Consider the following 19,681-nt stretch of genomic DNA (forward strand, 5'->3'; position numbering starts at 1 on the left):
TACATGTTTTGCCCATAAAAAAAAAAAAAACAGTATTCCAGTGGCAATTACTTATTACCTCATATAATATTTTATATTATTCATATTAAACTTTGAAAACTATAAGGTTTATGGAATCATTTAATGTAAAATAAAATTACCTCATTTGGATTACATAATATATATAGGCTTTGTAATATTACTTTAAGAACAAACAGTGACCAAATATATGCAATAACACTATACTATTAAAAAATGATCCAAAAATATAAGTTGATATATTTTTGGACTTAAATTTCTGCTGTATTATAAGAATTTAGAATATCTATAATATCTTAAAAATTACTTCTCAACAACATATTTTTAAAAAGTTAATCAAATCTAGCAAATCTAATATATACATATAGGATTTAGACGAATATAGGATTTTTTATAAAAGTGTACAGGTTGGTTTGCAAAACTCACAATCATATGGTAGGACGGTTAGGATTGATATTTTTATGAATACGATCCTTTATGGGTTGGTCCATCAAAATATATTGTGAATGTGTATTTTTTGCAAATTCATATTTTTATGAATACATTCTTTTAGTGGGTTGTTATACACTATGAGTGTGTATTTCTTACAAATATATTTTTTTACGAATGCAATATTTTACTGATTGGTCCATCAAAACATATACTATGAGTGTGTAATTTTATACGTACATAATTTTAGGATTGCAATGTTTATGGGTTGTTCCGTAAAAATATACATTGTGATTGCGTATTTTTTATAAATGCAGTCTTTTACAGATTAGTTCGACAAATGCGTTTTATTTTAAATGTATCTTTTTATACGATTACAATGTTTTACGGGTTAGTCCGTCAAAACATATGTTATGAGTTTGTGTTTTTACAAATGCAATCTTCTACAATATTTTACGTATTCCAATTTCTACTACAAATCAAATTACATATTAATGAATATTTTCCCACGCTGTAACGCGGGTCCAATCCTAGTATATATACATGTAAACAAAAATTGAAAAGGCATATTTGTAAATGCACAAAATCGTCCATACTATTGGCATCATTTGTTATGAATATTCTATATGGTATGGATGCCCATTATCAGTCTATTAGTAGATCTGATATATAACCTAAAACCCTAATATTGTATCACTATATATATGTTATATCGTGTGGAATAAATGAATAATACAAGATAACAATTCCCTAAACCTCTTGTTATAACACGATTATCAGCATGCTCTAACCCTAACCATTGATACGTTTGAGCAGCCGTCATCGTTCCTCTTTCTCCAACGTCACCAACTTCTCTAATTGTTTCCATCGAGAATTTGCTGTTGCAACATGAGTTGGTAAACCAAGCAAATAATCATTCGTCGATGGTGTCTATTTCTCTGAGTTCTTATGAGTAATGATGTTTCCATCAAGATAAGTAACCTTGTTCTTTATCGACTGGCTCATATCTTATGGTTTATTGTTTTTGATTGGCTCATATCTTATGGTTTATTAGTTTGTTTATTGTTTTTGATCCTGACATGGTTTATAATTGTCGATGTAGTATATCGTATATATAATCATACTCATGCTTAGTTTATTGTGGAGGTCCATCTGCTAGTTTATAATTATCGTTATGACTTCCTCTTAGTTGGACATGACGTATCATGCTTTCTCATGTTTAAGAATTTCACCATGCTTCTATGGGAGCTTTATTTAATATAATTATATTGTTTCATTCCAACTAGTCAATATTATCATGCTTTAGTTTGGTTAATTCTCTCGAGCTAAAGACGTTCCACTTTTGATATCTAATGATTCATACTTCAATATATCTGTGATAGGAAATAGTTGGTCATAAATATTGCTGCCAAGATCCTCAGCGGACACATCTCCACTTTCTAACATCCTTGCTTTCACAAAAACGGTTTAAAGCGAAGGATGGAGCAAGTATTCATTAATAGACATTGCTTGGAGACACGGTCTTTGGTTTAGATCTCTGCTTCCGAACCCACCGTAGCATACGGTTTCAACTACTCAATCGAGATAAGTATCATATTTCATAATTATAGCTTGACAAGGAGATCTGTTTGTTAGCACTTAATATTTTATTTGTTATGGTATTACCGATCATACACACGTCTGGTTATTATTGCTTGATAAATTTTATTGTTTTGTTTGGTCCATCATTGCTTTCAAGTCGGTTTAGTTACTCGGTGATTCTAAATTTTGATAGTAATAATCATCTGATTGTTCATATATAATATATTAATAATCATCACTTTCTTATTAGTGTATATATTGGTGTTTGATGTCTAATGAATGACTCATACTTTAATATATGATAGGAAACGATCGGTCGTAAGATTTTTCCACCAAAATCCTTTGCCGACATGTCATAGTTCGGAGCAAAAGATGGAATAAATAATATGCCGACCACTCAGATCGAGCTAAAGTTTTGTGTTGCAACATAAGTCGAAGGACTAAGCAAATATTCATTCGCCAATGATATTTCCGTCTCGGATTCCTAATACCGTCTCAATCGAGATAAGTATTCTTTCATGTATTTTGTAGATTAGCAAATAAATAAGCTTTATTAGCTAATGTTTTATAAAAAATCTATATTCATTGTTAACTGATTAAAATATATATTTATATATAAAAATAATAGACGACCCAATTTGAGAATGTTATTGATTACAGAGTGGGATTCAAATCGAGATTGATAGACATGAAGTGTCATCATCTCGAGAGGGAGAATTAAGGAATCCCACATACAGAGGTGATGGAACAAATATAAGATTATGTTCACATCCAAAATGAGTTTAATCACTCATATGAAAGAGCAAATCTTGAGGATTTGAAAAGTGATCATGTTGAGACAATAAGCGAAAAAAATACTTTGAAATCATAAGTATTACCCAAGACAAGAAAAGTATTTTAGAGATTACATGCATTATCTAGAAGATAAAATGCTTATAATAAACCAGAAGTTTAATGAAAATCTTACTGTTTGGCATGACTGGTTAAGCCATTCCGGTTCAGTAGTGATGCGAAAGAATAATCAGAAATTTCTGAAAAGATTTATTAGAGAACCTAAAGAGTTTTCCTAGTGATTTTTTATGCGTGCTGCTTTAGAAAGCAAGCCGATTATATGGCTTTCACCGACCCCATGAATTTGGATAGTGTCAATTTTCTGGTACGTATACAAAGAGATATTGTGGACTGATCATCCACTATATATGTTTGTTATGAACATGCAATCTCGAGTTTGTGAGAGTATTTGGTTAATTGACAATGGTGGTGAAACCAAGCTATGTAATTGACATAAATGTCTCTATATGTCAAGAAATTCGCATTGGACCAACGAATTATCATGAGTATCCCCATTATAATTGGTTTGGGTCAGAAACCAGATATATTCCATCTAAAATGTGTTATACATGTTGAGTTGCTCCACCACAGTGATATAAGATGGTATTTGAAAAAAAAATGTTGGAAAAAAGTTGGATATGAATCTCTTTTACAGATTGAATATCTTGAAAGTTTGAGGCTCGAGATGCAGAGACTGCTGTTTCAGTGAGTCAGTCTTTCCAACATGAGGGGGAGAAAGTAAACAGCTGGAAAATATATTTATTGGAAGAAATTATCTGGATCCTCTTACTTTTAAATGTGCGCTAGATATTGAAAAACATAATTTATTTGCAAAGCTTAGCAAATATGTTAGAAGGCATTTTCTGACCTTGAGTGACATAGTCACATATACCAGCTGTGCTCCAATTGAAATTATATCCTAGAAGGATAAAATCAACTGCTAGTAAGTCTAAAGATCGCATGAAGTATGATAGACTTATGGTTCTAAATATGAGCATCCTCGGAAAAGAAAAGGAGCGTAAATTAATATGTTTGCATGCAGTGTTGCAGTTGATGATTTTATGGATAAAAATCAAGGATCATAAACCACAGTTAATAGAAATTTTATCATTGAAAAGTGTACACAAAGAATGATTGGTTAATCATTGAAAGAAGTAATTATTTGAGATAGTTCAGTTTCTTGAAGAAATAATGTTTGGACTTGTAGTCCTTACACTTGATAGTGTAAATTGAGTTGGACATAAGTGGATATTTATGAGAAATAAAGTATGTGTAGTAGTACAATGGTTCTCAGAAAATAATTATGAGAGATGTATTCTATTTTGGTGGAAGCAACTATTTTAGATCCCTTATGAGTTCGACAATAAAAGCAAGACTTGATTCAGTCTATCGCTTAAAGTTATTATATTGCTTGAAGCAATAAATTATAGTTCTTGAGAACATTGTAAAAGCGAGTAAAAGTCTTGATGACTTTTGACACATTTGAGGAGAAAATGGTAAGAGTTTATCTCTATGAGAATATTATGAGTTTAGATCATTGTTGTTGATCTTAGGGATCTCATAGTGGATTGAAAATAAATCGAAAACAAGCTAAGAGAAGATCTTAGGGTTGTGTAAATCCGAGACTGAACACTAATTGTAATTGTGTTCAAGAAGTATTTTCAAAAAAAAAGTTTGAGGACGTAGGCCTTTGCTGAACCTCGTTAAAGAAAAATTATATTTGTCTCTTTTCTCTTCAGCACTTACAAGTGGTTCTTGTTAAAAGAAAGGTACATGAACAAGTGCGAATATGTTGATGATGAAAATGTTATCTAATCTCCAGTAGAGACTTCACATACCAAGGAATATATGGAGAAATAATCAGTGATGAAATATTACTCCTGAAAGATGGAGAATCAGATTGTATAAAGTTAGATATTTCATGAAATTTCTTGAGGTTACAGATTTGACATCTGATGAAAGAGATGTTATCTCATCTTACATAGAAAAATGGTATTGTAGTACCATACTAAGAAGAAAAGTTGAAAGAGAATGTTTTACAAGGAGATTATGAATAACTCCTATATATAAGATGATTGTTTGGAAAATTGTATGTAATGTTATAAACCACTTAAGGATGGACTCCATAACCAAACCCATACACGGTCCATATCCATGAAGCCCATCGGACATAAGCTCATGAGTCTAAGTCGGTTTATGTATTCCCTATTATGTTTAGGAATTAGTCATAATAAGGCTTAACACTTTGCTATATATATGTAACCTCCATTCAATAATGATTAATAAAAATAAGAGATTCTAGACTTTGAACTCTCTAATTTACAACACGTTATCAGCACGACTTGCTCTAACGCCCAGCTCAGTAAAAACCCTAAAACCCTAAGAGCCGTCGTTCATCCCTCTCTTTCATCAAAACCCTAAACCACCGACGTTCCTCCCTTTTGTTCGAGACTAGTTCCTGTTTCGAAGATCTATTGGTGTTCACGAGCAAACATGTGCTTGTGATCAAATTCCATCCGAAACCAGTTCGAGGTTCGTAGTCCGGTACCTGTGTGGTTCGCGGCTCCGAGACGAGTGCGGTACGAGAGCAGTACGTGAGCGGTACGTGGAGCGGGACGAGAGCAGTACAAGGAGCGGTCCGAGATCTGTTCGTGTGAAAGCAGTTTGCAGTCTAGATCGAGGTTCGTGGCTCATGATCAAGGGAAATTTGAGGTCTTTAGCTCCCAGATCAAAACCTGTCATACCCCTTTGGTGTTAAGGTAAAATCGAAAACTTATGGGACCATATAATCGAACCTGACCTAGAAAACTATTGAACCCTAAAACCTGCAACTGCACAATCTAACAAAAGGATTAAGATCTATGATTCCTATGACCCTAAAAATTGGATTTGCTTGTCATGGATTGTTTGTTTATTGTTGCTATTGCTTTATTGTTTGTTGCATGCATCATAAGTATGAAAATCGGATCATGTCTAGGGTGTTAGAAAATCGTTTATTGCTTAAGTTATTTTTGCATGTTAATCAAGCTGCATGAACCCTAAAACTATAAGTAAACAACAACAAATAAATTCATAAGTTTTAGATCCTAAAACCCTAAAATACTAAAATCAGATTGCGTGAGGTTTAGGATGCTAGATTGCTTGTTAAATTGAACCGATTATTTGAAGATTAAAATCTGGTTGTTTGTGGTTGATTGATTGATTGTTTAGTTTCAATTATTGATGATTGCATGAAAGCTTTGATCTAGAACATTAATCGAACCTAGAAACATAAAATCGAATTAGAAGAAGATCAAAATCTGTTTGTTCTAGGTTGTTCGATCATTATCATTGTTGGATTGCATAAATTCGAAATCCTAAAACCTAGCCATTAAAATCGGAACTTTGACATTATCCTATTAGAAGATAAAAAGAAAATCAATCTAAGAAAAGGAAAATTACTAAAACTCAAATTACTTAAGAAAAAAGGAAAACTTTGCATGCTAGTATCTATCTAGGATTTGTTGTCTTGCATGCATATTAAGCAACGAAAATTATGAGTAAAAGAAAGGCATGGTTCGGTCTCAAATACCGCATGGCCTAAGGCATGGTTCGGTCTCATTACCGCATGAACTAATATTGATTGCATGGATCGGTCTCATAATACCGCATGCTAATGATCGAATGTATGTTTTGCATTGTAGATGGCAAAGCTCAACAACCTCATGTACACAGCCCTTAACGCCTCTGGTGATAATTATTTACAATGGGCATTGGATACTAAGATCCACTTGAAATCAAAAGAGCTTTGCGAATGCATTGAGGATGATAATAACTGTTCTAAAGGAGATAAGTATAAGGCAATCATGTATATACGCCATCATATGGATGAGAGCCTCAAAAGTCAGTACCTCACTATTGAGGATCCTCTTGAGCTTTGGACAGAGTTGACAAACAAATATGGACACCAAAAGATGGTGCTCCTACCAAAGGCTCAAGTCGATTGGAAAACCCTAAGGGTCCAGGATTTTAAATCCATGGATAGGTATAATTTAGAGCTATTTAAGATAGCCTCAAGATTGAAATTATGTGGTATAGAGGTTACTGATGAGGACTTGATAGAGAAGACACTCTCAACCTATTACACTAATGACATACTGCTTCAGCAGCAAATTCGTGAAAGAAGTTTTAAAACATATGCAAGTCTCATCTCCTGTTTGTATGCCGAATCATTGGGACAAGATGGGCAAAACGTTGAGCATCCTATTGATCTCTATCAAGAGAATTTAAAGAAAAATCAAGAAGCCAATTTGGTGCATCTCGATGGTGAGGGTGACTTTGACCATGAGAATGACGACCAATTGGACTATGAGACATCCGATTGCTTAAAAGAAGATAATTAAACTCAAAAATTGTATTTGCTTAATTTTATATTTTATGCTTTGCATTTGATTGAATTATTGTTTTGGATAATTATTTTGGTTTAAATTCAATGATTTTATTTCCTTCAATATATACTTGCTTGTTTTATTACTTTAAAGCTTAAAACATAAATTCTTGTCCATATTGAGAAATGGCTAAGGGCAAGAACATAATTGTGGTGGATAGTGGATTAAGCCACACAATTTTGAAGGTTAAGAGATATTTTGCACAATCTCATTATGAAAAATGCCAACATTAGCAAAATAGCGGGTATAGTAAGCCAAATTGATAGCTACGGTGAGACTTAAATTTTATGGCACACATCTTGAACTAAGTGATGCCTTGTATACACCCAGCTCTAAGAAAAACTTATTGAGCTTTAAAGACATTCGATTGAATGGTCATCATGTTGAAATAAAGGGTGAAGGAAACAACGAGTTCCTATATATTACTAAAATCGAACAAGGACATAAGAAAGTCCTAGAGACTATACCTGCACTAGCCACTGGTCTTTACCATGCTAAGATTAATATGATAGAGGCTAATTTGGCAATGAATAAGATAATTCACTTTATAGCATGACCGGATTGGCCATCCGGGTTCTAACATGATGCGTAAGCTGATATTAAAATCAAATGGGCACACTCCTAAAAAGAGAGAAAAGTTATCCCTATAAATCTCACGTTTGTAGCATGTACACAAGGGAAACTCATTATGAGGTCATCACCAGATTTTCCACTTAAGACTATACGATAAGGCTGGTGAATCTATATCCCAAGCATTTAATAGTTATGGTATGTACATGGGGGGAAGTGTGGAACACATGTACATACAGAGAATGGATTAGATGAATCCTTGATTAAATGTATTCAATCAATAGCTCGTCCATTGTTAATGAGGTCAAGGCTCCCTGTGTCGGCTTGGGGACATGTAGTATCACATGCAGCAGAGCTTATACGCATCAGGCCATCTAGTGAACATAAATATTCACCATCTCAATTATTAACGGGTCATGAGCCAGACATATCCCATCTAAAATAATATTCGGGTGTGTTGTTTATATTGCATCATCACAGAGAACAAAGATGGGACCTTAGAGGAGGATGGGAATATATGTTGGATATGAGTCTCCCACTATTATTAAGTATCTTGAGCCGACCACAGGAGATTTATTTAAAGCCAGATACACGGACTGTCAGTTTACAGAATCCGAATTTCCTGATGTTGGGTGGAGAGACAAGCAAGCTGGTTAAAGAATTAACATGGAATCAAACATCCTTAAATTGGCAAGATCCTCGGACTCTAGCATGTGATGCAGAGGTTCAAAAAATTATTCATTTGCAAAGCTAGCTAATAAATTGCCAGATTCCTTTGCTGACCCAAAGAGAGTTATGAAATCGTACATACCAGCTTGTAATGCACCAATACGTATTGATGTTCAAAAGGAACACAATAATCAAGTTGCTACAGATTCTAAGGCACGTTTGAAACGTGGTAGACCATTAGGTTCCAAAGATAAGAACCCTCAGAAATCTAATAAAGGTGCAAATAAAACCGAGGTTAAGGAATTAACAGACATGGCCGCGGCAAATCCTAAGGTACCAAATGAGGTTTGGGACGCTGAACCTCAAGGACCTAAAGGTATTGATAATAATGAGATCTCAATAAATTATATCATGTCTGGAATTCAATGGAACCGTAAAGATGTCGACATCAATGAAATATTTGCAAAGAAGGTAGCACTTGAGATAAATGAGGATCATAAACCCACGTCTATATTGGAGTGCACTCAAAAGTAAAGATTGGTTAAAATGGAAAGAAGCCATTGACGTGGAGTTAAACTCTTTAAAGAAGAGGAATGTGATATAAAGAAAGTTGGACATAAATGGGTCTTTGTAAGGAAGAGAAATGAGAATAATGAAATCGTGAGATATGCGGATTCTCTCAAAGACCAGGAATAGATTATGAGGAGACATACTCCCCTGTGATGGATGCAACGACTTTTAGATATTTAATAAGTCTGGCTATAAGAGAAAAACTGGATCTGCGGTTAATGGATGTTGTAACCGCATACTTATATGGTCCAATGGATAATGAAATTTATATGAGATTACCAGAGGGTATTGAACTCAAAGATAAGAATGGTTCTCGAGAACAGTATTGCATTAGGCTGAACAAATCCCTTTATGGACTGAAACAGAATGGTCGAATGTGGTATAATCGATTAAGTGAGTATTTAGCTAAAGAAGGCTATAAGAATGACCCAATCAGTCCATGTATTTTTATTTAGAAGATTGCAAACAAAGGGTTTGTAATAATAGTAGTGTATGTGGATGATTTAAACATCCTTGGGACCTCTGGTGAAATAGCCCAAACAGTAGAATATCTCAAGAAAGAATTTGAAATGAAAGACCTAGGTAAAACTAAGTTCTGTTTGAGGCTGCAACTTGAGTACATTGATAATGGGATCCTTGTGCATCAAATGGCATATACTGAAAAGGTACTCAAGAGGTTTAATATGGACCAAGCTCACCCATTGACCAGCCCAATGGTTGTGAGGAGTTTAAATTTGGAAAGTGATCCATTTGGTCCAAAGAAGGACAATGAAGAGATTCTCGGTCCAGAAGTGCCATACCTCAGTGCTATAGGAGCGTTAATGTTCTTGGCTAGCCACAATAGACCAGACATATGTTTTGTCGTGAACCTCCTTGCAAGATTTAGTTCTTGTCTGACCCAGAGACACTAGAGTGGAATTAAGTATTTGTTATGTTACCTACAAGGAACTAAAGATTTGGGTTTATATTATACTAACTATAACAAAGATGGTTTAGTTGGTTTTGCTGATGCAAGTTATAACAAAGAAAGTTTAGTGTATTTGGTTGAGGTCGATGACTCAACACATTACAGCAGATTGTGGCATGATTGAAGACAAGAAGCCAACCGTATTATACTAACTATAACAAAGATGGTTTAGTTGGTTTTGCTGATGCAAGTTATAACAAAGAAAGTTTAGTGTATTTGGTTGAGGTCGATGACTCAACACATTTAGAGCAGATTGTGGCATGATTGAAGACAAGAAGCCAACCATATTATATAAGGACAATATTGCCAACATCGCACAGCTCAAGGAACGTTACATCAAGGGAGATCGGACGAAGCATATACTACCCAAGTTCTTCTTCACATGAACTACAAAAGGCCGGAGAAGTTCAAGTGGTATAAGTTCAGTCTAGCAACAACTCAGCCGATCTCTTCACCAAGTCACTACCGACATCAACATTCAAGAAGCTCACGCACCAGATTGGAATGCGAAGACTTAAGGACTTAGAGTGATGCTTGGAACAGGGGGAGTAATGTGTGCTGTACTCTTTTTCCTTCACCATGGTTTTGTCCCAATGGGTTTTCCTGGTAAGGTTTTAATGAGGCAGCATCCCCAAGCACATTGCATCGATCCCTTAGCATCGGCATGGTTATGTCATCCAAGGGGGAGTGTTATAAACCACTTAAGGATGGACTCCATAACCAAGCCCAAACACGGTCCATATCCATGAAGCCCATCGGACATAAGCTCATTAGTCTAAGTTGGTTTATGTATTCCCTATTATGTTTAGGAATTAGTCATAATAAGGCTTAACACTGTGCAATATATATGTAACCTCTATTCGATAATGATTAATGAGAATAAGAGATTCTAGACTTTGAACTCTCTCATTTACAACATGTAAAAGAATATTTGGGCTTAAGTTTAAATAGGTCTTCTATATGAAAGGGGTTCAAATAATTTGAAGTTCAATGACCCAGTAGAATATATGATGATCATATGAGTTTGTACCTGAAAGCTCTGTTTATAACAGTTCAGGAAAGATGATATATATGATCATAATGCATAACCTGAAGATGATGCTTTCAGGGGGAGAAATATGATCATAAGCGTGGTTGTACTCTTTTCCCTTATCATAGTTTTTTATCCCATTGGGTTTTTCCATGAAAGGTTTTTAACGAGACAACAAAGAACACGCAAAAGATAAATGTCTGGAGAGGAATATTATGATTCCAATGGTGAAAGACTATCATCTTCAAAGTCTTTGATATACATTGATGAGATTGTGAAAAACAAAGATAATGATAAAGATGAGTCACTTCCGAGACCCATGACCAATAGAAGAATAGCGATACACGTTTACTACAGATTCATTCAAGTGAAGATTTGACGAACCATTTACCAAGGCGTTTCCAGCCATTACTTTTAAGAAGCTACTTCATCATATTGGATCGGTCATTTCGAAGATTTCAAGTGATGTACTCAAGAGGGGGAGTAAAAGCGCGCTGCACTCTTTTTCCCTTAACCATGGTTTTTCCCACTGGGTTTTCATGGTAAGGTTTTTAACGAATGCTCATATGCACATTTGGGACTACATTTTTATAATGGTCATCCAAGAGATAGTGTTATGAATATTCTATATTGTATGGATGCCCATTATCGGCCCATTAGTTGATCTGATGTATAACCTAAAACCCTAATGTTGTATAACTATATATATGTTATATCATGTGGGATAGATGAATAATATAAGAGAACAATTCCCTAAACCTCTTGTTATAACATCATTGGCTTAATTAGTGGCCTCTTTTTTTTTTGTCAAAAATTAGTGGCCTCTTTGATTTGATTCATTTGATCGAAGCCATGTTTTACGTGACATGCATGCAGTGTCCAACACAACTAGTTAGCTATACAATTATACAATATTACCTTTATAATCATTAAAATGTTTATAAGAAATTTTTTTTCTTTACCAAACATTAACTACAATATAGCTCTAAAATTGGTAGCACAAGTCGGATGAAAAGTATATACAAACAAAATTACAGAGATTAAAGATCTAGACGACCGAGCGAGATAATCAGTTTTTTTTTTTTTTTGATAATAAGAGATAATCAGTTTTCGACGAGCGTGATATCTTATACAGAGAAAAGAGAGAAAAGAAAGCGCAGAGCAAGTAGAAATCATCTAGAAGATTAAAATATGCGGACCAGTCTTTAGGGACTTGAATTATCGTGACTAGTACCGCACAATCTGTCTTGAAACAGTGAGAAGCAACCTCTCCAACAAAGTAGGAGTTGCATGTTATTTTTTTAAGTAACTTTTGAAAGCTATTTTTTAAATTCATGTGGCCTTCATCAACCCCATTTATGTGTTTACTATATAATTTTTTAATTCAATAGCATCTATATTAATGATTTTTACAAAGATGCATCACACATGTACCGATGTTATGAGCATTTGAAGTTTCAAGAGTTTATTAGTAGCCCTGTCGGAGGCTTAATTGATCTCCTACAATCTGCATATCAGACGCAATTTGAAAATTCATTTCTGCCGCAAGTGTTCTTTCCTAAATCAAATTGAGTTTAGGAGTCAGGCGTTCTACAACAATGGTGATGTCCACTGGATTAGTGTAGCCAAGGGCCTCAAACATGCGTCGAATGGAAAGCAAATTTTTCAGTGGGTCTATCTGTCGAGGAATAATCAACAACTCGAGATCCGAAAATGGGTAGTGAATTCGGTAGCGGAGGGAGAACTGGGAGATACACCAATGGCAAGTCAAAATGTACAAAATATGTAAGAAAATAATTATTTTTTATCCATGTATGTGGTCTAATAGTTAGTATGTTTCTTATGAGAATTTTATATTTTGATAAACATTTAGTAACCAACAGAATTGGTTCTTAAGGAGCTAATTTCCTAATGATTTTTGTGACACCCCAGTTTTAGAGACTTGCGGAGAAGTTTAAAAGAATTGATTTGGCCACCTATGTCATCAAAGTGCACTTATCTTTTCGGTCAAAGATCCTGAGAGAACTCCAGAGTTAAGCATGCTTGAGCTGGAGTAGTCTAGGATGGGTGACCTTCTGGGAAGTGACTGTCGGAACTGTGCGAGTGAGGACAAAACACAGGGAAAGATCATGTGGTGATTTGTAGGGACGGTAACAAGTCTTTAAAGCCTCCCGGACGTAACAAACCGACCGTCGGATATGGATGGGCTCACGGGCCTAGTAAGAGGAAGTGAGGCCTATTAAGGAAGGTGGGCCCATAGACTGGAATTGGACATGGGGCCCACTAAGAGGTGACGGTTGGGGCGTTACAATTTTAGAGAAGCATAAGAGGAAAAATGCTAAGCTAATTGTCATGTTTAGTTCATAAGAGGACAAGTGTGAAGCTACATGTCATGCATGCTTAGGTTCATAAGAGGAGAAGTGGTAAATTATATGTCATGCTTAGGTTAATAGAACCAAGCTAAATTCCTTCACACTTGTTATCAATGCCTTCATCTTTACCATGATGGATGGTTGAAATTAAATTAGAAGGCAAATTCCTAATAAGATTAAATTAGAAGATCTCTTCCCTCCTATAAATAGATGATTTGTTCCATCACAAATCAACAAAACATCATGAACAAAAAAAAAATACCTAAAAAAAATATAGTTTACAGGAAAGGAACGAGAAACTTTATCTTCCACCTAAAGATCTCAGAGTTTATTTTCAAATCTCTTAACCACTAAAGAAGAAAGCTTCAAGAAAGCATCATTTCTATAATGAGTGGAGGTATTACTCTAATCTTCTTTGTGATTCTATTATAAGCTTAATATAGATGTTTTAAGATCTTAGCTTTTAACATGTGGTATGAGAGCCAAGTCATGAACATCTAATAAATCCATTAAGAATAATAGATCTATGGTTAGATCCTAGTTATGATGTTTGTATACTTGAATATTTGTTTAATTTTAATTATATATATATATATATATAATCCTAAGTAATAAAAGATTAGATTTTTCTCTTAATGTGCAAAATTAAGATATTGATATCACCATAATGGTATATCATATAATGATTTGGACATGGAAACAAAAACATTTAAGTAAATTTTGATATGTTTATGTATTAATTAGCTACCCACAGAGTAGGCTAGCTATAGTTATAAAACATGATCAATAATTTATTAGTGTTCATATACGAGTTAATTAAGTATATCCACATATAGCTTAATTATTCTGATTCATTCGAGAAAAGTTTATGAAAGCTATGATCTTAGGATATATTATAGTAACTACCCACATGAGCATTATAATCTATAGTCATATGCATTCAATAATTTTAGTTAATGTGTTGTTTAACTTTAAGCCCAAAAAAGCTTATTATTCTCTAAATTGCAACATCATATCCTGCTAATTTGTGTTCTATGGTCTCTACTGTTTTGATCTTCACTGGAACCAACTTCTCATAATAGAAAGAGAAAGTTGAGTTCACAATAAGGATAATAGATATGGATTTGGCACTTCGTGAAGAAGAGTCAGATCCCTTAACTATAATTAGTACTAAGGAAGAAAAAGGCTCTGCTTGGAAGAAACTGAACAGATTAAGCATGATGTTTTTATAAGAGTGACAATTGGCAATGTTAAAACTTCCTTTCCATATGCAGATAAAGCTAACACTTCTCTTGTAGTTATAGAACATAGGAAGAAAAAGGCTCTGCTAGTACTAAGGAAGAAAAAGGCTCTGCTTGGAAGAAACTGAACAGATTAAGCATGATGTTTTTATAAGAGTGACAATTGGCAATGTTAAAACTTCCTTTCCATATGCAGATAAAGCTAACACTTCTCTTGTAGTTATAGAACGTAGTAATAGAACGGTTTAAGACTGCAAATAAATCTCTGATATAAAAACTTATAGCATATCTTACAATCATAAAGTATGATGGAACAAGATTTATGCATGATTATTTCTTTGAAATGACCAATCTTGCACCTAAACTAAAGAATTTAGAAATGAGTGTTGACGATTCATTCTTGTCCAGTTTAATCGTTCTATAACTCTCTTCTTTTTATATCTTAGTAATACTTCATTGACATCATCGCAGTTTTACCATCAAATATAGTGATATGGTTATTTCTAAAGTAAAACCGCAAACCAAACAAAAGGCAAAACCACTACTGTGCTATTAATGGGTTGGTGTCTATCACAGTTTTATTCTTTTAATTATATAATTAACGCGCTATTGGTATGACCTTTACATTATAACTCTTGTATTAATATTTTAACTAAGATTTAACCCGCGGTGTACTGCGAGTTAATGTTTGTATTTTAAAATTTTCAGAAAAATATATATGCTAGATTTGTTTTAATGGTTGTAGTTGCAAAAGTTCGCAGAAACACGTTATTTGCTCCTAGCCTCCTAGCGTTATCAATTGTTATGAATGATTAATCTAGTAATTGAAAATTGGTGTGTTATCGAAAGTCTTATTAATGATTGACCCGCAAATGTGATGGTGGTTAAATATTATAAATTATCATAATAAATATAATATATAAGTATGAAAATTCTATTATCATGATAAAATATAAAAAAGTAAATACGATTAATAATGAAAATCATATATGAAGTACTTAATAATTCTTCAAAAACAAATAAATTTTGTAGTTAGAGAATAGTTAGTATTTAAAAATTAACATGAATATATATTGAACTTGATATTTGGTTTTTAAACATTGGTTTTAACCAGCTATAAACCTATAAACCGCAAGAAAATAGTTTATTTATATATACAATTATGTTTAAATTTTACTTTTATATTATTACTAAAATATATGATTTAAACCTTTTTAATTTTAGATACAACCCGTAGTATATTTGTAACTAAGTATTGATATTACATATATGTTCAATGTTTTTTTTCAGAATCTTAATAATTTTAAAAATCATATACATAATTTGAAACGTAGAACCTATAATTAAAAGGTATAATTTCAATTCAAATCTAGTTCACTAAAGTTACCTACATAGATTTCATATAAATTTAAAGTATGAAATGTTGTAACAAACAAATGAAAAAACCTTATAGAAGTAACAATTAGGCTAGTTTGTGTTTATGAGATTTTCAACAATATATATTGTTAGTTTAAGTATATTACACCATAATCTCTTATCCTTAAAGATCATTCTTCGTTTCACTGTCTACACTGTCTTCCATTCACTGTACTCTCCATATGTCACAAATGAGTTATTGAAAGACGGCTAAACAAAAATTAAGGAAACTTTAATGTAATAGCTTAGAAAAGCTTAAAAAAGACTAGAATGTCATTTTATTTTCGGAAAATATTAATGACATATGAACCCTTTGGAAGGTGTGTTAGGAAAAAATAAATTTACAATTATGCCATTAAAAAGTAATGCCACGTATCTGTTTGTTGTACAACTGTTCAAAGTTTTTGGGGGGGAAAAATTCCCGCTCAAATAATCTATATGACGATAGACATATTTTTTTCAATAGAGTTATATAAATTTTGGCAGGCTTATTGGATAGAGTTTGAAAATTAAGTAGATTAAATTGGTAAAGATAGATTAGTGATGGGAGACATAAATTTAGTTGACGGAGTTATGGTTAGCGGTAGATATATTGGGTAGATTTATTGTAATGATGATAGAATTAATAATTTTTGATAGAGATATTAGCACAATGGTGACAGATATATAAGGTTTATGTCGGGTGGCAGATTTGTTTGACAGATTTATGTAGTCTTTATGGCAGACATATAGACAGAGATAGATTTATATGACAGATTTAGTTATACGCGATGGTAGATATGTCCATATTGATAGACATAATTAAAAGCGATAGAGTTATAAGTTAATGAAGTGGTAGACATATTTGTTACTGAAATAACAAAAGTTAAGTAGAGTTAAACATATAGACGTGATAGAGTTAGATATTTTGGCAGATTGACACTATTGCTGTTTTAGGTTATACTGTTGATTACACTTTTCAGACACACTGTTGTAGTCGCCGCAAATACATCAAAGAACAGTAAACATTATATGTTTTCTCTGCTTCTACAGATCTCGTTCAATATCTCCTTTGTCTTGACAGATCTCGTTTATAAATTTTGTACACAATGGATGTTGTTTCAGTAGTTTGCGGAAAGTGGGTTTTAATAAAGAAGCGGTGGGAATTTGTGTTGACGAGAGAAGAGGTTTGAGGGTGGTAATGGCGAGCAAGAAAACATTGTATGAAGATTTTGTCTCAATGGTGTACGAGGATTTTGGGTTGGAGAGAGAGATGTTTGATGTTTATCTCACTTATAAGTTTTCAAGGACGTCGCAAACAATCCCAGCTGATACAGCTCCTGTGTTTGTCTGCAATCATCGCCAGTTTGAAGGATATCTTAGAGTTTGTAAATCGGAGCGTCTATGTGTTGAGGTAGATGTTGTTGGGGGAATAGAAAGTGTGGATCGAGCAGGGTCCTGCGGAGTAAATCAGAGAAAGAGAGAAAGGAGGGGTGAGGATTACTACAAGAGGAAGGTAGTTGGGAAGGAACCGATCCACACTGAACAGAAAATGGAGGAGAACAAAGGACTTGACTCAAAGAGAGCCGAGACGAAGTTGAATGAGGAAGAAAGAACAGAGGCTCCCGATGAAACGAAAAGAAACGATGAGGACGATGAGTCTCGATTTGACTGTTGCGAGGATGGTGATGGAGCTAGCTCCAGGGATGAAGACTATTGTTTGTATTCTAAGTTTTCAAATGTCGAAGAGAAGAAAGATGTGGAAGAAAAGTTTGAATTTGGGAGGAGAAATAGGAGAAGGGCACCTTTGCGAGCAAAGAGTTCAACCCATGTTAAAGATTCAGTGCTTAAAGAAGTTGGTGGTGTTGATGTAGCAGTTGGTCAGGAATATGAGTCACGAGAAGCATTGGAGAGTAGGCTGAAGATAGTATCTGTTCTACAAAAATTCAACTTTGATGTGGATCGATCAAATCCTACGTTGTATACTGTTAATTGTTGGGTAGAAGGATGTCAATGGCGTATCAGAGCTAGTACTATTGAAGATTCCCCTATTCTTCATATTCAATTATATGTCAATGACCATACTTGCTCAGTCACTGAACGTTCTGCTCGTGCCCGTCAAGCAACTCCATATATATTGGGGCATTTGTATAAGGAATTTGTGGGTGGAGTTGGAGGGAGTGTTCGACCAATGCTTGTGACCGATACATTAAATTTGAGGTTTGGTCTAACAGTAATTTTTCTTACAAGTTGATGCGTTTGGATAAGTGTGTATGTCTATTCCCCTTATTATTCATCATTCCCTTATAAGATAACTCGTTTTGTAGGTTGACTATTGGAAGGCACGTCGAACTCTTCTATGTGCTAGACAATTAGTTCGGGGTACAGCAGAACATGGGTATGCAGATTTACCACATCCAACTCCACGGCTTTCCTCTTTCCTGCCTTCTTCTCAACAACAGAATCATCCCATGATCGCACATCAACACACCCGTTCATTATATCATCCAACAAATGATCCAACAATTTAAAACCACCATCTGCTTGACCGTAACCTTTGGTCTCGTCAGGCCAGTATGAAAAGAGTTCTGCTTGTGGTTTAACAACTAAATGATAAATTTGGAGCTACAAAATAGAAGAAATTATAATCAAGTCAGTAAAAATAGCAACATCTTGCATCTCACTGCACGTATAATAAACCTATATATCCATTTCACAAACCTTCTTCTTTTTCGTCTCTGAGAATAAAAAGTCCCCTATATTTCCTCTGGTATGGCCTGCATCCCAGCTAAGCAGGGGGACATCATCACCTCCATTTTTATTCCCAAAGACTTTGCCTAATTCTCTCACACTCTCAAAAGCCCATATTAGAAGAACATGGGCACGTCCATGGACCACATGTGAGATGTTCTCATAAGACACGACTTTTATGGAGTCTATTAGTCGCTTGAAACTTACTCGACCCCATGGAAATCTCTCAAACGCATCCATATTGAGTACACGTTTTGCATAATCCAAAGGGATCCTCTAGTCCGTGAAATCCCTAAAATTCCGACATGCAACACAAACAATAGCCCAATCATTTTCCTAGTCGGCTCATCCCATGTCCTACATTCCCTCAATACGTCAGTCAACTCTTTCCAGTTTGGTCCCACCCTTGAATCTACCTTCATCTGGCCCCACAACTCTATGTGATCAACATCCACTCTGTCTTCCTCATCAATTTTCACACAGTTCAGGCCGGTGATATCACTAAACTCATGTAACGAGAACCTTATTGGATTACCTTCTATTAGCGACCACATCTCATATCTCCTTTGTATTGCCGATTGCTGAGTTAAGAAATAATGCACAATCTAAGAACCCCATACATAACGACTATCAGCGAGCTTCAAGATCACTCCCACTTGCGATTTGTCACGGATGTCGTTGTAGACATCATCCCCAATGCAATCTCTCAACAGCCCAAAACTGTTTAATGTGCAGTTAATGTGCAGGCTCCTCTTCTGTAAAGGAAATTTTCCCGGCGGATATAGCCTCGGAGGATACCTTAACTTCTTTTCGCTACTACTAGATGCCAT

General features: G+C 34.4%; 1 long non-coding RNA gene and 1 pseudogene across 1 annotated transcript; one reads left to right on the plus strand and one right to left on the minus strand.

Moving 5' to 3' along the window:
- Positions 1-2,841: 2,841 nt before the first annotated feature.
- Positions 2,842-7,349, plus strand: LOC104715207 (uncharacterized). The gene is made up of 2 exons (XR_015565919.1): positions 2,842-5,618; positions 6,543-7,349. It is a non-coding gene; the product is annotated as an uncharacterized LOC104715207 (long non-coding RNA).
- An 11,112-nt stretch (positions 7,350-18,461) lies between these two features.
- On the minus strand, positions 18,462-19,681 carry LOC147938206 (uncharacterized; annotated as a pseudogene).

The sequence above is a fragment of the Camelina sativa genome, chromosome 9 (genome assembly GCF_030686135.1).
Source record: "Camelina sativa cultivar CO46 ecotype springtype chromosome 9, ASM3068613v1".
Lineage (NCBI taxonomy): Eukaryota > Viridiplantae > Streptophyta > Magnoliopsida > Brassicales > Brassicaceae > Camelina > Camelina sativa.